This window comes from Danio rerio, chromosome 3 (assembly GCF_052040795.2).
Source record: "Danio rerio strain M-AB ecotype USA chromosome 3, GRCz13ab, whole genome shotgun sequence".
Lineage (NCBI taxonomy): Eukaryota > Metazoa > Chordata > Actinopteri > Cypriniformes > Danionidae > Danio > Danio rerio.
This window is the reverse complement of record NC_141023.1, coordinates 56,280,539-56,301,885: the sequence shown is the minus strand read 5'-3', so window position 1 is coordinate 56,301,885 and position 21,347 is coordinate 56,280,539. Positions and strand designations below refer to the sequence as shown.

General features: G+C 36.5%; 1 protein-coding gene and 1 long non-coding RNA gene across 2 annotated transcripts in view; one reads left to right on the top strand and one right to left on the bottom strand.

Annotated features, from left to right (window-relative positions):
- pbx4 (pre-B-cell leukemia transcription factor 4) overlaps positions 1–21,347 on the bottom strand; it is a gene marked incomplete at its 5' end in the record, with an annotated part of 73,358 nt that overhangs the window by 29,734 nt on the left and 22,277 nt on the right.
- Positions 1,479–7,689, top strand: LOC147846063 (uncharacterized). Its single transcript, XR_015481308.1, has 2 exons — positions 1,479–4,843; positions 4,886–7,689. It is a non-coding gene; the product is annotated as an uncharacterized LOC147846063 (long non-coding RNA).

Below are 21,347 nucleotides of genomic sequence, written 5' to 3'. Positions count from 1 at the left end.
CCTCCCTTTAACTGATAACACATTTCACCCTCCCCCAATCACGCTGGCCTCCGCTCCCCCCCTTTCGCTCCTTTCTGAAAAGTTTTTTCTCTTCGCCTTGGCAAGCGGTGTTTTTTTTTTCGTGTTCTCTCTTGCCCCTTCAGGGTCCCTCTTCTCTCTCCTCTCTCTGTGAGTCACATTCCAGCTCTGGTTTCTCCCCCTCTCTGAGCTCAGGAATGCAGCAGACCCAGCCGAATGAACTAATGACCCCGATTCACCAGCCCTCCCTCGCTTTACCTCGCGAAAAACTCACCAAAGTCAAGCAGAAAAAGGAGGAACTCTACACTACAAGTTTCCAGTCAAAGTGATTTCAGTCGCAGGACTGTTACTGAAACTAACACATTCAGTTGTTTACATACATTTCACAGGGAGAACAGAGAACACGCTGCATATGATTTCAAGTCTTCATATGACTGTGCTTACACTTACACAGGGTTTATGAAACATCTTTATTGAAGCCACTGGACTATTTTACAAGCTAGTAATTACATTTATAGAACAAAAGAGTGAAAAATAATGGTCATGCAGAACTACAGACCTTTATCTATAAAGAACAACTATAGAAACTGTTCATCTTAACAAAAAGCCGTCATGATTGCTAGCCTCATGCACCTGTCAGTCAGTCAACATCTCACCATAAAGGGTTAAACAAATAACGCACAGCGCTACTACGGTTACAGAAAAGTTTGTTCTGTTATAATTCACTTACCTTTTAATATGTTTTGGTGCAGTTATAACCAGCTATTAAAAAAAAACAACAACAACAACTAAATCTTTTAAATGAGTAGCTGTAATGTAGCCATGGCGGGATGAAATTTGGTGTGGTGCATGGACGAACGAATGTAGCGGAAACCATAAATGACGATACTAACATTTACAAACTAAAGTATCACCGGCAGTGTTTTCATAGTACATCATAGTACCGGTAAACAGTGCAACCCTAACCTACAATAAATAATGTTGCATGTGGAAAAGTGACTAAAATGCTCACATAGTTGTGCAAAAATAGACCATTTTATTGTGTTATTCTGTGGAGCCCTTAAAAGGTTGCAAAACTGTGAATTCGAGCCTTTTATTATAGCCTATTGCATGCTTTCTAACGCTTCAGCTCGAATGCACATCTGAACTGGTTAATTTCTGTTCCTGTTAATATGATTTAGCAGCTGCGACAACCGCGACAATCTCTTAAAAAGAATGACTCAAAGTGAATTTTTGAACTACTTTGGATTGTTACCTGATCAGACTGAAAAAATAAACAAAAATTAAAAGCCAAAAATAGCAACAGGAAACAACATAAATTTCTAAACATTTTATGTAGCCTAATTTTGTTGTAAAAATGTTTTTTTTTATAACAAATTTAATTTGGTATAATTTGTATCTCTATCTAAATAATTATAATAAAGTAGATTAAAAACAGTTAAACTAATCTGTTGTTGTTGTTTTTTTTACATTTTCTAATAAACCTGTGAACCATGTAATTCATTCTATTGATTATTTTAATAATTATATTACAGTTGTTAGAATGAATGTGAAGACATTCGTCACTGGTTTGTTTTATGCAAAGTATTATCGTTTTGGAGTGATTGAAGTGGATTTAAGACAAGTGGTAATTTGCAACTAAAGGACGTTATTTGTTATTTCAAAAATCAAAACAAGTTGTAAGAAGCCACTGTGAACTTTCTTATACTTGTTTGGAAATTTTACTTCACAAACAGAGGTACCTTGAAAAATCTTTTTTTTTAATTATGTAAAATACAACTTTTAATTAAATCACTTAGATTAATTGATAAAAAGAAATGTGTGTCTTTGAGTAAATATTAGATCTTTCATGCTACTTGAATTATTTTTTTATTGCAATAATATATTTTTAAACAGATTTTCTGTTTATCTAATGTGAGTATTGTGTAAAATAACTGTTCTCTTTTACTGTATTTAAGTTGTATTATACAGTTTCTTGGAGTTAAAAAAAAAAGAGTCAATCAACTACAGTTATGTACTATATGGTTAATAGCATCAGGGTTAATGTTAGGTTTAGGTTTATTATCATTTGTTGTTATAATAAAACAAGGACAATTTTATTGTGTAATGAGTATATGCTTGCATATACAGTAATAAACCTGAATTGTAAAAAATATATATACAATTAAGGTCAGAATTATTACCCCCCTAGTAAATCTAGCAAAATATCTAGTAAAATATTATTTATTTAGATCAGGGCAAAGATAAAATAAATGATTTTTTAAAGCATTATGTTTAGAAATTTGCTCAAAAAAAAAAAAAAATCTGCTCTCCTTAAAACAGAAATTGGGGGGAAAATAAACAGGGGGGCTAATCATTCGGACTTCAACTGTATTACAGTTTATTCTAAGCATAACCACAAGAGGCACTAAAGAGCAGTGTCCTTATTCATGCCACCTATTTAGGAAGAGCAACAGTTTAAAAACCCAAGCCGGAGAACAATAGTAATACTCTTAATACGTTTATAGCAAGCTAATTACTGTGACTATTATCAGGTGAAACGGCACATTTAATATGGCACCACACTGATTTTAGTGCCACTTCAACAACAAGAGCTTGTCGCCTGCCTGCAAAGTGTTGAGAATGTGTCAAGCCTAAACTTAAAACAACACTTCTGCTGTCCTGTTATCCAGACTCACCGTGTGGTTGTTTGTGTGGTGTGTGTGTGTGTGTAGGGTGAGGGGAGGGCTGTTGTTTTTACGACCACAGCCCCACAATCAATAGAGTGAAATTTACCACCTCCCCAAAGAGTATCACCCACAATATCCATTAAGAGCCGCCTCCAGCCCAATCCCTCAAGCATACAGCCTTTTCTTCAGCCTAATTATCTCAATTAAGCTGTGATTACTGATAATTACACAAATGACCAGCAACATTTGGAGCTGCATGATATGGGCCCCTTGGAATATCATAACACCCTTCAGAAGTGTCAATTTATTCCTAGTCTTGATTTCGAAACTTATGTTAATGAATCATAGTGGTTTTTGTCGATGATCATTTTTGTAATTGTCATTTTAATGATGAAAGTCGACATTACTGAAAATATCACGCACTTTGCAAAACGTTAAAGAAAAAAAAAACATGTCTTAGGGCTACAAAAATCACTAACTGGTCAAAACAAATCTATTATTTTACATCAATAATAAAAAAATTATATCAATTATAAAATTACCATATTATTCAAAATATGAAAGTAAATATACCTCTGCACTGTGAAAAATAGACTACAAAAAGCCATGACAACAACTGTTTTTGCTACTTTAACTTATTTTATTAAGTTAATGAGTTAGCTTTGAATTTTTAGTTTGAGTAATGCAAGTTGGGGTGACCAAATAATTTTTTTCATTTAACAACAAAGCTGTGTGGTTTTCTTTTTACAGTGTGTATGCTTTTCTTAAAAGGATTATTCATAAGGTTTTAACGCTTTACTTCAGGCCTCAATTCATGATATTAACAAACCATTAACTAATTATCTAATAATTAATAGCAATGTAGAAGTATTAGGTAGGATTAGGGATGTCGATTAAGATGATGCTTAATAAATAATAATAATAGTAATCTTAATCATAATAATAATTAATTTAGGCTTTCTGTCAGTTTTCCGATTGGTTTTAAAATCCTCATGCTTGCGTATAAGGCCTTGAATAGTCTAGCACCACAATATTTAAAAAAACTGCTCAGTCAAAAAAAATCTGTTAAAATCTATGGTTAAAATCTATGGGGGACCGGGCATTCTTCATGGCACCTAAATTGTGGAACTCTTTACCCTCCGATATTCACAATGCAGAATCCCTAAGTACTTTTTAATCTTTTTTTTACTTAGTATGTAAGGGGAGAACTATTTTTAGATCTATTAGTATTATATGTATGCATTTAATTATTTTTTCATTAGTACATTTTTTCTTTGATTCAACCTTGTACGCATCTTTTACTGCTGCACATTTTTATGTCTGCAAAGTGCCTTGAGATGCTACTTTTAAAGGTGCTATATTAAGTTTATTATTATTATTAAAAAGGGTGAGTAATTAAAATAAAAATAACATGGTTTCTGCAGGTTACCAAGTTAAATATAAGACCTTTTAAAACATCTTTAAGAGCATTTTGAATAAAATTTTAGACTTATACAAGGGCTAAATCCTAAGGGTTTTATTAAAATATATTAGTTGTAAAAGATTTTTACTTGCCTTATAAAACAATGATTATAATTCTAAACATTTAATAATACAAAAATAATAACTTAATAATAAAAAATATAGGTCAGGGCAGTATTCTTAGTAGTAAATAAATGAAGAACTTTTAAACAAATGTTCCTGTAAGCACAGTAAATAAATGCTATTTTTAAACAACAAGTTAAAAGTTTTATTGAGATTTGTTGGTGATTGTATGGGTGTTAATAGCCAGATTGGGTTGCTGAACGAAAACAAAGTAAAATGAAGTACAAATACAAAACTTCAGTAAATTCAAGATTCTGTAGGGCCTAAAATGTAGCTTTTGAGTTAAGACACTTTAAGACTTTAAGACCCCTTGGATATCCTGAATAATATTGGCTATAATCATAAACGCAGGGAAAAGCCAGTAGTCAATAGCGTGAGTTGTAACAAACTAAAGTCTCTCAGTTTAGACTGTTTTACGAAACAGTTAAGTAATGTCACACAAGCGAGAGCGCCATTTTCCTGAATATATGTTTATGAACACGATTGCAACAGTGATAAATGTATCACAATATATATATATACATACATAAATACATGCATACATACATACAGTTTATAGTCAATTATTATTAGTATATTATTATTATAGTCAATTATTATTAGTATATTATTAGCCCCTTTAAGGAATATACATTTTCGGTAAACTACAAAACAATCGTTATACAATAACTTGCCTAATTACCCTAACCTGCCTAGTAAACCTAATTAACCTAGTTAAGCCTTTAAATGTCACTTAGCTGTATAGAAGTGTCTTGAAAAAGATCTAGTCAAATATTATTTACTGTCATCATGACAAAGATAAAATAAATCAATTATTAGAAATGAGTTATTAAAACTATTATGTTTAGGAATGTGTTGAAAAATCTTCTCTCGGTTAAACATAAATGGGGGGGGGGATAAACACTATATATATGTATATTTTAGCAGTGATGCGTATTTTAGACAAACAGGTCAACAAAACTAATACTAAGTTAAGAGTAATTCAATTTAATAGTAAAAAGTTGATACTAATTAATTTTTCTATACCATATAGTCTTGCTTTTTTCCTTTTCATCAAGGAAATCAGTAGCAAACAAAGCATTTATGAACAAATCTGTTTGAAATGAGTCATTAGGGTCAAGGATTCAGTGATCTACTCATAAAGACAGTCACTTGCTTTGTTTCTAAATAAATCAACCATTTTGAATGAACTGAATCAATGATTCAGTGAATCATTGCTGCTACCTACTGGCAGCTTTAGTGTCATATTCATTTATTTATGCATGACAGGCCTGAACCAGCCATGGTGGCGGCACAAACACACACTCAGTTAAATATAAATTAATTATGGCTATCGAAAAGAAAAGAAAAAACCTACAAAACATTGCTTTTTTTATTTAATCAATATCACACATCCCTGACACATCCATAAATATAGTGGCGCCGTTTATGCTTTCAAACAGCTTTTCATTAACCGCTTACCAATCCTTCCCAAATCAGCCCCAAAAAAGCCACCGCATCTCAAATGTTTGTAGGCCTTTAAGAAGATTAATAAAGCCAGCCTGCTAAATCTTTCAATTAGCACACTTCATTAATACAAACACACCGCCAAGCTAATGAGATAATGTACATTTTAATGCGCTGCATCTGTCCAAGTTGCACTAATATCCCTCCATTAAATTTATGAATGATCGACTCGAATGCGCACATCCCACCCCCCCCTCCACACTCCTCTCAGGGAGGAATTACCTCATTTGTGAAGGATTGGTTGAAGAAGAAAAAAAAACACACACACACACAAGCAGGAAAGGGCCGAGTGGAAAAAGCCAGCAGACGTGCAAGCGTTTGCAGGCAGGAGCTGGCGAGTGGTATGAAATATTCAGAGCAACTCAGCTGGGTTCGACCGCATGCATAATCAGGCGCAGAATGTGGCCAGGTAGCCGGCACACAGGTGATGTGTTAAGCTATTGTGTTCGCCGCTGGAAGCAGTGCATTAATGCTGCCATTTTCTGTGCATTACTGGAGGAACAGTCCATCACGGCCGTGTTGCTCGGCTCTCGTCTGTCTTTTTCTCTGTTCCTCTTAACGCATTCTCTCTGGTTCGCCCTCCTCCTCCTCCTCCGGCTTGGGTCGCTCTCCCGTCATACCCCGCCTCCTTTTCTCTCCGTGCCCCCAGCCACCTCCCCCCATCCTCTGTTCTCCATTTCAGTCGAGTTCTCCATGTGAGCCGCAATCCCTCATGCTGTCAGCCCCCCCTCTACCTCTCTCTGTAGACAGACAGGATTAGCATTTTAATTGCATCAGCTCCCTTGGGTATTCTCAGCCTTTCACTGGGAGAGCGCGAGGGAGCAGAAGGGGGGAAGAGAAGGTAAGGAGAGAAAAAGAGGAGAATTGTGGGGGGAAAAAACAGCAAAAGGGAGTCACAGGAGGAGATAAAATAGCAAGGAGGAGAGCTAGAGATGGAAAACAGAGGGGGCTGGGGGAAAGAAAAAAAGGGAATGAGGAAAGAGTTGAAGATGATCGCGGTGGGCTGCAAACGAGTGCGCGGCGACACTTAGGAAATGACAACGCTCTGACCGCAACAGCCAATAAATCAAAAGGAGGAAGGCGAACTCGACGGGGGAGGGATCTGAAAAGCACGCCCACATGGACGCAAACAAACAAGCTAACCCGAGAGCTAAGTGGGATGTAAAAAAGGGGGAATTTATCTTCAAAATAAAAATAAATAAAATCAAACGACTGCAGTGCCATTACCGTCCAAGTGAAATACGAGGGTCATTCTTACATTGCAGTGCAGGTTAACGTCTCCATCACACGTACGTCTTAATATACTGCTCAAAAACAGCATATTCCAGCTGTTATTTCATCTTTATAAATACTTGAAATAATTTAAAATGCTATAAATGCTAAATCCAATCAATGCTATTGTTTTTAAAATTCGTAATACTAAAAAGAAGAGCAAAGCAGAGAGATTTATGAATGCTGATGAGAAATTTCTTGAGCAGCAAATCAGCAAATGAGACTGACGCATCAGGTGACACTGAGGACTAGAGTGATGAGGATTAAAATTTAGCTTTGGCAAAACAGAAATTTGAACTTAAAAGCAGACTAAAAAAGAAAGCTTATTTTAAATTGTAATTAGGCATGGCCTGGTATAAGATTGTGACAATAACCTTGGATACATTTTTTATTTTTTTTAAATCACGGTATTGTGATTACTGCTCCAAAATATACTATTTTTAAATGTCTGGATAAAAAACAACAATTTTTACCTTTTGAATACAATATTTAATTTCAAGAAACATTTAAAATATTTTTAAACAGCAGCTTTTGATGTGGAGGGTCATTTTTTTGCTGGAGATACTATTACCCTAAACAAACGAAATAAAATAATGACCAAAAAACATGTAAAAAAAAAAAAACAAAACAAACAAAACAACCTTAAAAAAATGGTTATCGTCCCATGCCTATTTGTAATAACTTTGCATTTATTTGATGAGAAAACAAGGTAAAATGGTTTAAATTGTACTGACCCGAAACCATATGAATTTCATTACTGCATTCTCAATAAATCAATTATAAATAATATTTTTATATATCAATAAAATACAAATAACAAAGGCCAAATTAAGCCATAGTCTAAGAAAGAAACGTTTTAGTGTGAAAATAACAACAGTATATTGAAAAATACTAATCATTATAAAAAATTTAGGATGTCCAGATCTGATTACGTGATTTGAAATTGGGCTCGATCATGCAGTTTTAGACTTGATCGGAATCAGATGTTACATCCCAAACATTTATACAGTTATGCATAGTCATTTTTTTAACCCATCCAAAGTTATGCGGTGGAACAGAGTTGGGGCTGATTTATACTTCTGCATCAAGCGCACGTGCATGCTACGGCGCAGCCTTAGTGTGGACACAGAGCCCTTGCCATGGCTGTCGGCGACGTTAAAGTGCACCTCTCCAAAAATGTATCTACATATCGCAACGACGCGTAGCGCAAGCTCTGTAATTGGTTGGCTTGGTGGCGCTGACGAGTCAGTTGGAGCCAGTGTTTACAAGTGTCAAGTCCTGTAAAGGAGCTCCAGATGAAAAATTTTATTTTGTGTTTACCTCAAGGTTAAAGTTGTTGCACGTCTGCCGGTTCCTGCCTCAAAATTAGCGAGTTTGAACCACTTGTACATAAAGAAAGTGTTCAGAAAAAACAAAGCACCAGCAAGGAAACTCGACACAGATTAACATAAAAACCTCTCTGCCAACTAGTGTTTCAGAAGTGTTATAGCAGAGCAACAGAAACAGCATCTAGAAGTATGAATGCACAGCTACGCGCGTTGCATGCGCAGTAGGTCACGCCGATCACTTGACGCAGAAGTATAAACCACTTGACTTTACACAGAAACTTTAACGCATAGCTTGACTATTGGTTAAATGTCTGCAAAGTAGAACATGGAAGCAGCTTGAAGCAGAAATCGTGAGTATGTCTGCGGTCTGGAGGTATTATAAAGTTGAAGGCGACAACATTGCCATAGTAAACTGTGAGATATGTAAACTTGGGATTGCCTGCCGGGTATTTTAAGCTGAGATGCTATTTGTTTTTAATATTAGATTGTTTTATATTTACTGTTATACTAAAAGTCCAAAAGAGATGTATTGATATTTATTACTTGATTCAAGCTACCTCACAGAAGTGTTGTTTGTAGACGGAGTTGCTGAATGTCAAAATAAGGAGAATTAAAAAATAAGGAACATTCTGAATCCGTTTCTTCGCTCTTCTTTATTGTTTTTTTTATGTATTACAAAAGTATCGGATCAGGTTACAGTATCGGTAGATACTCAAAATCAAATGACTCGTTATAGCTTGACTACATTCAAGCCTGATCTTGAACAAAGCTCATAACTCAATTACTTAACTTTATTGAAATACATCTTGAAATTGCCACAGAAGCTCATTTCTCCTAGCCTGAAAGTGACATTCCTGTTAAGCAGCCCTATTTGAAATGAGAAACCGTAGCTTTTAATGCACGTTAAAATGAAAGTCGCATTCCAACTGCAGATCCAGACGCAACTTAAGATGTGTTCATATGAAGGCCTGCAGCTGTGCTGACGTTCATAACAGCTAAAGAAGCCGGCCCTTTCCTTAGACACAATCAGTGTAGAATAAACAACAGGCTTAAACACAGCCGGCGTACAGTGACGGTAAGACACAAGGGTTAATGGTTCAGAGACAATTGACAAAACCACTTAAACAACTTAAGCAGACTGGGAAAATCAAAACAGGCGACTAAAAAGACGTTCAAATCCAGAATCCAAAAGAAACCGGTGACGAGAGACTTTCTCAGTGGTACAAGTGAAAGGATTAGTGTCTGATTTCTTAAGAGAAACGACGAGGAAGGTATATCTTGAGTGAGTGCCAAGGTGGTATAAAGCCACAAAATCCACCGGTAAGTTCCTAATGTAAGCAGCTCAGGTTAAGCAGCGTCTGCGAGGCCTATTTAGCAGCGCCTAGTGGCACGCACCTAGTGGCTCGCCCACCAACATGCGTACACACACATACACAGGTCCGTCCACGCCCTTCAACGAGCGGCCATTGGTCAGCGTCAACACAGGAGGATATGATTAGGGTGTGAACAGCGCTCCTACCTTAGGCAAACAAGCCGTCTGCTCTGACTTGTCATTTATCAGCTCTTAATTAACTCAACGAGCATTTCATAGACCCGAGCGGCAGAACAACAGGCTTCGCTCTGCACGTAGGGACCGGTCAAACAAGATCACGCAGGTGAGCACACACATACACACACCGTTCCCACCTCTGTGCGGTCAGGTGCAGCAGAGCGCCGGGGACAAAAGAAACCTCGTCTGGAGATGACTTCACTCTCGGAGGAAGAGGAGGAAGAGGAAGAGGGCCGTTGCCTACCGTCACGCCCCCCTCTCGCCCGCTCCCCGGCTCATCAGCACAGCTGCCTCCTGTGCTAATTAGCACCGCCTCTTAAGGAGCTCCTAAAGACCTTGTGAAAAATGAACGCTCATTTGAGAGGTCGTTAATTTGCACTGTTATGCAAATTAGGTGGCAATTAAGCAATAGATCAGAGGAGCGGCTCCCATTTATAACGAGTGAACGAGAAATATGACAGAGGCAAACAGGGCCGGGGAGAGTGGCGGCTGGCTGCACTGAGGGGGAGTGTAAACTAACCTTAGCCCACTGCAGCTCAGGCCGACACACGATAAGAGAGAGAGAGAGAGAGAGAGAGAGAGAGAGAGAGAGAGAGAGAGAGAGAGAGAGAGAGAGAGAGAGAGAGAGAGAGACTGCATTGTGTCATGTGTACAGGTGAACGGCACAGCACGCTCAAGAACAGGGGAGGAGAACTGACACAGCAGCAGTGCTGGAGACCGAAGCGTTCAACTGCATCACCCTGTGCTCGCCATGCAATCGTAAAAGTACATTCAGAGCGTTATTTTTGGCCTTTTTTATTATTTATAGCCGAGTAAAAGAGAGGACAGGTTCTGTTGGAAGGGCGGATGAGGAATAGTTGATGACGCAAACCAGTTTTAATCACTACAGTTTTAAAACACCCACAAAAAAAGTTGTAACCCCATTAATAAAATGATGTGTGTGATTGGGTGGATGGTCCAACAGGGTTGTTAATGTGCATCGAGTGTTTTTTTTTAAATGGTTAACGCAGTTGGTTTTGTTTCTAGCACTGAAGTGTATATGTGGATGCAAACATTGGAGAGCTGGAGACACGTCGACTCGTTTGCCATCTAGGAACTGTCAACGTGTCGTCACCCACAGTAAAAATCAATGAGTGTTCCAAGGTGCTATACCACTGCACAGCCTCTGGCTGCAAAAAAAAAAAATATATCAATATTTAAATTCTCCAAGATTTCACTGTGCTAGTTTGTGTTTTTAACTGTATATCAACTCAATACTACAGGTTTTTTTTTTTAACTATGGTCATTTTTGATGTGCTAGTTTGTCTTGCCTTACTTTCTCTACAGTTTCAGTTAAGTTTAAACCATCAACATACTCTCCATTGCCCTTATACTGGATTTGACAGTTTAAATGTGCTTATTCTTCAATGCACACTTTGGTTCAAAGGGTTGAGTCCCTTTTTTTAAAGAATTAAATGCATTCACTCAAGGAAGCAGAAAAATTGATCAGAAGGGACATTGAGGGCATTTACAATGTTACAAAAGACTTCTATTTCAAATAAATGCGGTTCTTTTGAACTTTCTATTAATATCAAAATCCTGAAAAGGTGTACCATTTCCACGGAAATATCAAGACATTTTTTAATTGTTTCTGAACATCTGTTTGACACTGAATACTGGAGTAATGCTGCAAAAAATTCTGCCTTTTTTCCCAAAAAAGAATAAAGTTTTGAAATTGTAATTATACAATCATTGTTTTTACTGTGTTTATCAAATAAATACAACCTTGATGAACTTTTAAGTCCTTCGAAACACAAAATAAAATAAAATTTAACAATAGTTATAACCCATTTAAACATACAAGAATGTAGGGCTGTGCGATTTGGGGAAAATATCTTATTGCAATTTTTTTTGACCTTGTGATTTTGATTTGATTTGCGATTTAATTTTGTAGTCAAGCTTCAGCTCAATATTCTGTATCGTAGCTTCTCACTGCTAAAATGCAGTGAGTGTCAGTTAAAAAAAGAAAGTGAAAATATTAACTTAAACATTTATTTAAATCTGTTTTTAAATATTCAGAAACTAAACATTCATGTTTCTATAGAGCAAACAGTGAAACTCAAATTAGTGAGTGTAGCTTATTATACAACCAAAAATAATAATAAATATAAAAACACAGAGCACTCAGCAAACTAATACGGCTGATAAGATCCTTTCTGTAGCTTATATTGTCTAAAACAAATTAATTATCACAAACGCTACTAAAATATCATGACGTTAAACGTACATCTGTGGCACTTCAAAATGGCTGAAATAAGTGCAAGACGGAAGTATATATCTCCTATCCTGCATCTTTAGCGAAGTAGTGCGCTATGGCAATAGTTATCTCTCAAGCAGAGTTGCACCAGCTATTCGTATGTTCTTTCTTAAACTGAAAGGTAAAGTTCACACTAGGGACTTCGTAACTTCTAGCTAGTTTGTAACTAGCAAACCTCTCCATAAAGTTCTCCGTAAACTCATGCTTTAGTTCCATTGAATGACATAATATCCAATAAGGATTTAAATCGTTAAAGTGCTTTAAAATGCATCTGCAACTAATGCATTTATATATAACTGTTCTATGAAAATGAAAGGACAAATTATATTTTCTAGTACATTACTGATCTAGTACATTAGTAGTCACTACTGCTGACGTACATGCATCATGAGCAGTGCATGCACGCGAAATACACAAAGTTATCAAAAAATTTAACTTTTATTTGTGACTTTAAAACTATAATAATCCCATATTACCAATGTCCTGTTTTTTCTATAATAATAATTAGTCTATTAATGCTTCTGAAGCGGCAGATGCCATCATCTAACTAGTCCATGCTTTCCTGTTTGTTTTTTGTGGGCGTTCCGCATAGTTTGGTTGCACAATTCTGATTGGGTTGAAAGAAAGCCTGCACACTCAATTGCCTAGCAAGACTGTCACACACAGACGGCAGTCACGCAATGACTCCAGGTGGGGGAAATTAAATAATAGTTATTTCATATTGCAGCCTCTTGCGATTAGCTAAATCGCAACCTTTCAAATTGCGATAGCAATTCAATTTCGATTAATCACACAGCCCTACAAAAATGCTATTTTTTTCAAATTTTTTGTACTTTTTTATATCACTATTTCAGGTGTAAACAAGCAGAGCCTTCCTTTCAATTCTCGTCTTGTATCATCCGAGTGTGAAATGTAATTACGGTATGTGTTACTCAAAGGTTTATACGTAGGATAAGAGGTTTCCTCAGCTCAACAGCAACTACTATTAACAAGCCGTGTGTCTATCCTAACCTACATTATAGAGCGAGTCTGAATTAACACCTTCGCGTGAGACAAACAGATTATTGTAGCTTAACAAAAGGCCTATGCCTCAATCCAAATGGCATGAGGGGAAACTGGTAACTCCCTCCCCTCTGAAGAGTAAAACTCTGACAGATCACCGCTGCTCAAATCCCCTCTCCAGCGCTCCAGATTAGTCACAGACTGCAGCAAGGACCTCCACACTGGGATGGAAGCCTCCCATCAATTGTAATTAATCCTTAATTAGTCTGGATTAGGTGTTGGGCTCCGACTCTCTCCCAGCCTACCAAAGCCACGCCAGCTAATGTAATCCAGCTGAGGCCACATTTACATATCTTTAATTAAAGAGACATGGGCTTCTTTCAAACACTGCTCCCCAGACCAGCAGACTGAGGGATATCTCCATGAGTTTGACACGCACCACAGCGAAACGCGCAAATACGGGTGTCGCTCCTATTTTGAGGGCTTAATCCTGTTCGGCTGACAGAAAGTCAGGGTGTTTAAAAGAAGGAAAACGGAGTTCTGCTTCTAAAATTGACTGCTAGTAATCCACATTTAAAAATATGGATGAAACATAACTTTGTAACGAAGTGATACGCTTTTGTTGTTTTTCCAAAACTGAATTTAAGCCAATATTGATTTTCCATATACATCATATGCACAAAATTAAATGTCGATTCACATTGTGCTATCGTTCATTTCGCAGTCGGGCTTTCGACCTCGCAGGCTATCTTAATTCAGCTTTTCTATTATTCAGCCAAGGTCACGAGAGAAGTGCAAAGGCGGACGCACAAGTCTTATACTGTTTTATATAGGCTCTGTTCAGCAAAATGGACACCTCCAAACGGCATTAATAGTGTCACATACTGTATTTATAAGGTATAATTTTTCCAAGAATGTCATTTCCGTCTTAAAGTTATGACGTATTCGCAGCCACGAAGTCATACGTGAGCTGATCCACTGTTTGTTTACTAGCAAGAGAATGTGCGCCTGCCCGCCAATTATGTCAACTTTAGTAAACAATCCTGCATAGGCCATGAATAACAGCTAATAAAGTTGTAAAGTAAAACTGAACATGCGCAACAAAATCACATTTTACAGTGAATTATGACAAAAATTTGATGTTTTTTTTCCATAGTGAACAGTGTTGTGCAGGAAAATAAATGTTTACTGGGTAATGTTGTGCGATTTGGGGAAAATATTTTTTTTGACAGATCTTGTGATTTCGATTTGGGATTTAATTTTGTAGTCAAGCATCAGCTAAATAATCTATATCGTAACTTCTTACTGTTAAATGTAGATATTAACTTACTTAAACATTTACATTTATTTTTCAATATTCAGAAATGAAACATTAATTTTTCTCTAGAGCAAACAGTAAACTCAAATAAAATGACCTTACCTTTTTGTTAACAATTTGAACTTAAATTAGCCAGATAGTCAGGTTAGACAGGTAGCTTATTATAAAAACAAAAAGATAATAATTATAAAAATACAGAACACTCAGCAAACTAACATGGATGAAACAACTCTGAAATAGTTTTTTTGCTGTTGCTTGCTATTGGATTAAGTGTCACTGGCAAACTATTTGGGCATTATTCTGGTTTCACTTTTGTACATTAAATACTTTTGTTGGCAGTTCTGTTGTCAGTCTTTTGCTTACACCCTCACATTGTGAAATTACCACACTTTTTAAATGTTATTCCTTGTAAGTTTCGTGAAAGTTGCGACAAATACGCGTGTGCTTAGTCTACGACAGGAATTCCATTCTTGTACTCCACTGGAAAACCAAGACGTGACGTCAACCTCAACAATAAGCAGGGGGCATGAGAGTACTGCCATGAGAGTTTTGCGATACGTATCATGGTTGGTGTATCGCGATATTTCGGTTCGGTTTGTAATATCATTAAACCCCTAGGAAATCAGTTCAGTTGACTTTTTAGCAAAACACTTATCACTCAACTGTGCTCACTCAATTGGCAAGTAAGACACAGACGGCAGTCACACATTTGTTCTGGGAAGGGGAAATTAGTTTTATTAATTAATTTGAATAATATCATTATCATTTCATATCGCAGATTTTTGTGATAAGATAATCATAGCGTTTCAAATCGTGATTGCGATTCTATTTCGATTAATTGCATAGTCTGGGTCAGTATAACCACTCTAGCCTATATAACGTTGAATATAATCCAGGAAGGAATCTGATAATGACAAATTTCTCATTTTAACAGTGGAAAAAAAGATCTAATAATGTTGTCAATGACAAATGGCAAGCTTATGTCTCAAACATAATAATTCAGCTTCAGAATTATGAACAGTTGTATTCTGATGTTATCACTTTTCTGCGAATTAACAACCAGGACCAAGTCCACCATTGCAAGTCTATACAAAATTTAGTATTTTAACCAGCAGCAAACCTACACAGGTCTAATAAAATTATTGTTGTTTTACCATGTTTAAGAAATAACAACAACAGCTTACTCATATTAGCCTTTATTTTACATTTACAAAATCCTGAGAAAATAGTGATCTTGGTTTGAAGCGAAAAAAAACCAAACAAACTTATTTTAGTGATTCCCATTTTAGAAAGAAAAGTGCTGCCCTGTTCTGTAGTGTCATAAAATACATGGTTTACTGTGAAACTTTTTCATAATTTATGCTTGCGCAATCTTACATGCCACTATGGGGATGAAGACAATGAATATCCACATTGTGAGATAAAAAAGACAAAATTTCTTTATATTTATTTATAAAAGTATATATTTATTTATAAAATTATATATTTATATTTATTTATATAAATTTTATGTTGGAGCTGTAATCACTAGTTTTTGAAAAGTGTTTATTTTATTAATATTTCTCAGCTATTACTACAACTAAAAACTTGTTAAATATTGTTGTGGACAGTATGCAGACAAGATTTACAACCCTTGGTTAAAAAAAAAAAAAAAAAAAAAAAAAAAAAATTCTCCACAGCCTTAGATACGTCAGCAAAAAAGTTATTCCAAAAGACATGCAAAGCATAAACTCATTACATTTTGATGAAATGAGAACATCACACACTGATGAATTGCACACAATAGGAACCAGGCACAATCACTTAGTAAATGGGGTCAATTGAGATTCCATGTCATCCTTAAATTGCATTTTCCAATAAATTACACAATTAGAGCGGAGGAAGTACTCAGCTCTAAAGGCCTGGACGGGTTTTAAACATTTCCTCGCATTCAAAAGAGCGGCATGCAATTTTTGCTTGTCCGGTCCTGAGAAAACACTCAATTCCTCAAGGAGCCACGTAATGAGAGGAAAGATGCTCGGCCCACACAGCATCAGGATGAAGCTGGGGTGACGCTCTTCCCCCCACCATTCTGGACCTTGTGATGGGGGAGAAGGTGGGGGGTGCCTGTCAGGGCCAGGGGTCTGTGTGATATTAGCCGTCTGCCAATCCGGCGTGGGGAATGGACACAGAGTAATTACTGCTGCTCTTACTGCCTCATCAATCTCTCTCTATCGCTGTCTCTCTCTCTCCCCTCTCCCCCCTTCACACTCTATCTTTCTCACTCCTGAAACAGAGGAGAGAAAAACAGATTGAGTGACAGAGCACCACACAAGAAATGGCGAATGAAATAAGGCCACTGCCAAATGATGATGTTTGAGAAGCTAGTTTTATACATGCCGCTGCTGTGTGGATCTAAAAAAGAGGCCGTTTTGTAGTTTTTTCTGAGGCCAGGCTGAACAAATTAGTCACAGTGATTTGTAATGGTAAAGCACCTGATATACTCAAGCGCAAGGAAAGAACTGCTATGATGTCATTTGAAACAAAATCAGGACAAAAGCAAACTTCGCAGAAACATACAAACACTCAATGGTTCATGACTGCTACATAAGAGGTAGGTGTGGCTCTGAGGCTCCGCCTTTTTTGACTAGGAAATGTTCTCTGGTTCATTTCTTCTAATGTTTTCTAAACTGGCGATTTCTCATGGCCGTGAGTTCAGTTTAATGTATATTTTGCTATATAAATGATTTTTTTATTTACATAAATGCTGCCCTTAGCCTTGTGGGTGGAGTCTAGATTTTTTGAGAGTGTTCATTTTTGTGTAATGTAATAATGTGTAATGTGTGTATTTATATAGAGCATTTAACATCTATGACTATACACCCAAATGTTTGTGTTTGTTTCCTGACGATTGTAAAAAAATAAATAAAGAAAAATTGAAAACAAAACAAAAAAAAACAGGAATATTTGTATGAGCGTGGATCACTGCTTCCTGTATTATGGCTGATTTATACGTCTGTGTCAAGCCTCTTCTCCGGCACAGCCTTTGCACAGTTGCATAGCCCTTGCAGTGGATTACGTCGACACTGATGTCCACCTCTCAAAAACTGTAATGTCTCAAGCTCCATGATTGGTCGACTTGGTAGCTGTGACCAGTGTGGGTGGGACCAAGAGCCGCGCAAACCGGTTGTAGCGAGCGTTTACATGTGTCGAGTCCCATGAAGTAGCTCTAGATGAAAACCTTTGTGTTGTGTTTACCTTATGATTAAAGTTGTTGCACATCCAACAGTTCCCACCTCTGAATGAGCGAGTTGTAGCTACTTGTAGAATTCAGAAAAATTAAAAACCCATGAAGAGACACAACACTGAGGAACTAAAAACATACAGCCAACTAGCGTTTCAGAAATGTTATTGCAGAGCAAAGCAAACAGCATTCTGAAGCTTAAATGCATGACTATGTGCAAGGTAGGAGCCGTGGGTCACGTCGATCACACGTTGCAGGAGCATAAATCAGCCTTCAGCAAAGTAACAGATCAAAGTACCAAATAAAAAACTTAGTACTGCAAGAGTGCAACGCAAACTGTGTTGTCAAAATGAGTATTTAAATGATTTATTTTGACAAGTGAGGCCCGTGCTTTAAGTTTCCATGTGTACATATGACAACAGCTTTTCTCACATACAACAGTGAAATGTTGATGTGACTCAAATCAGCTTTGAACATTTCATAATTATGCCCTCATTAATAAAACGGCAAAAACTGACAACATCAGGAGCATCACACATGCTTTAGTATGGGTAAAATAAGTTAAACATTCATTCACAAAGACACAAAGAAGATGTAAAGATCGCAGACCTCATATTTAACTCTTGTGGTTTGAAAGATAATTGACCATGTCTTGTTTCATATTTTATTTTCTTGATTCAAAATGTTATAAATGTCCATGACATTGCACGTTACGTTACACAGTACATTCTGTTTTTACGAACCTGACCTATAACAATATGCCACCTCTAAGGTATCTCAAACTTCTTTTCAACCCTAAATGAAAAAAAAATGTAAAAGAAATAAACTTAACCGTAAGGCTGAGTATCTATTACAGTTTAAGTAGTAAAAACACACTCCGCTGGCTCCTTTTCCTTACAGGCCTGCAGGCTCAGCCTCGTAAAATGAGTCTGAGATTTCCAACAACTCATAAAATTTTACAAGAAGGTTCAAATTAAGGTCTTTCAAAAATGAATGATAATTAAAAAGCCTTAATTAGGTCCGTGACCGCGCAGTCTGTGAAACCACAGTTGTTGAGTTCATACAGGTTGGTTATAAACATGGACTTGAGCCCATTTTTCAGAACCAAATAAGCTTGCTGGGGAACAACATTCATCTGCATGGAAACCATCAACAAGTTTTACAATGATCTGCAGGTGATGGCTTGATGGGAAAGTTTTCCAGTGCTTAGAAAAGCATTTGTTAGTGCCAAATCGTTTGAGCACTCTAAATCATTTGCTGCTTAAACCGCAAGGATGCAGATAATAAAACTTCACCTGATATTTCTTAGCAATGCCACATACCGAACATTAAAAGTTAGCACATCTAAGCAGTAGCCAAAATGGACAATTTCATGGAAACTGAAAAAATAAAAATTACTGACAATGCACTCCAAGACAAGAAATCACTTCTTCAGTACACCATCAGGACATTTTGTGCTTTTAAAGCCCCTTCAAGTGGGTTTTATAAACCATTAAACAATTTTAAAAAACAAGCTCAGACATTAACAATGAGATTCATATTTAATTCATGCAGCACTGGGTTTATTTGAGGCCACAGAATTCTTAGCCCTGCCAAATCATGTAGTCGTTTCTGGGATTTTAAGAGCAGAAATGCACCATGAGTAAAGTTAACCTGGCCGGTTCTTCTGGTAGGTACTCTACAAACATCACATGACTTCAATATTAGCAAAGGAGTGATCAGCTACAGTAAAGCCATCAGATTTAACCACCAAACCTCCTGAAACATGAATTCAAGACGTCTATGCTTTTAAAACTGAATATTTTTGTTCCATGTCCATCACAGATGTACATGTAGTCACAAAATTAAATCAGTGTCTTGTGTGACACTGATTTAATTTAAAGTACATTTTTCAGTCATCATGTAGTGTGTTTTCTTCCACCTCATTTGTTATGATAGGTGTTCCTTTTAAGTTCTGAGCTTAAAACTACATCCACACAGCAATGATCCAGTTTATTTTTTGTTCTGCATATTTGAAATGTTCAAGAAATGCCTGCTTCCCCATGGAAAAAAAAAAACTGGATTTAGATGCCGTAATATGCATGCCACACTTATATGTGGCAGTGTAAACAAACACAGATGCAGGACGCACTAAAATCAAAAAAGGCAGTGAGCATGTGGATGAAGTCCTTCTTCAATGCGCTGATTACAGGCAAACACAAGATGATGGCGAACGCATGTAAATCTAAAAATATCTGTCATGTGTAATTGTTAATGCGTTTCCTTTGGTCGTCCAGTTGATACAAAATTAGCAGGTTTTGTTGTAATGCTGCTAATGCACTTAGCAGCACACACCTGCAGTACAAACACACATCTCTGATAAATATGCTGTTGTTTTTTATGTTTGTTACATGCAGGCTTGCTTTCTGATCACATGCTTGTGTGACATCATCGATTTTAAAGGACAGCATTCTGCCCATTCATATGGCTACGCACTGGGCTGAATTTAGAAATTTTTACAATCCATAACCAGTGGTCTAAGGTAACTAATTACAAAAACTCAAACTACTGTAATAGTAAATTACACTTCATGTGCTTTTACTTTCTTTTGAGTAAATTTTTAGTGCTTTCCTTCAATCTGCAGTCACTTATTTATATTTCTAGTCTATGGGGATTACAAAAATTAGTCTTGTGTCCAAGAAAGTGTCCAAAAAGATGAGAAGATGTCCATAATCTTTACACACAATGATTTGATGTCATGATTGGACATCACAATAACCTTGTCCTTAGATGCTAGTTAGACATTGAATTCTGGTCACATGACATAACCTAAATCTAAACTAATATTAAAGTCTTATGACGTTGTGTGCCTGCTAGGCAATAACTCGATGCACTACAGAATGTTACGTTTAAACACACATGCACAAATTACATGTAAATGCATAAGCTTTTTACAGAGTAATACTCACTACTGACAACTCAAATACTTTTGAAAGGTCTTTTTACGCGTAATTTGAGTAATATTTACAACAGATACTTTAACTCTACTTGCAATATATTTTGGGGCAAGTAATAGTACTCTTACCTAAGTTTGATTTTTCAGTACTCTTTCCACCATGGTCCAGAACTTATTTATCACAACACTGGTTGTCATGATGTGGATAAAAAGCCAAAACTATATAATTTCTTTTTAGATTGACTTAAATCACATGCTGTCTGGATGTGACCTATGATTGCTTTTATTGGACTGATTTGAAAGTTGGATTGGATAAAAGTGTGTGTCAAATAGAAATTTTAATGTTTCCAAAGTTGCTTTGATAAAGAATGTCTGCTAAACACAATGTAAATGAACTAAATGTCTCTTCATATTAGAAACTAGGTGATAATGATAAGTTCTGGGCTTTTTTTACTCTATATTGATCTAAGAGCCAATGGCACTGCAGAAATGTACAACAATCTAAATCTAGAAGTGTGTTGATTTTGGAGATGCAACAAATTTCTGGCCACCAAAAAATATTGGCAACCGAAAACAAGTTATGCTATTTAATGGACAAACTCATTTTTGTGGCTTCGGTCATTGTTGAGGTACTCGTTTAAATCTAG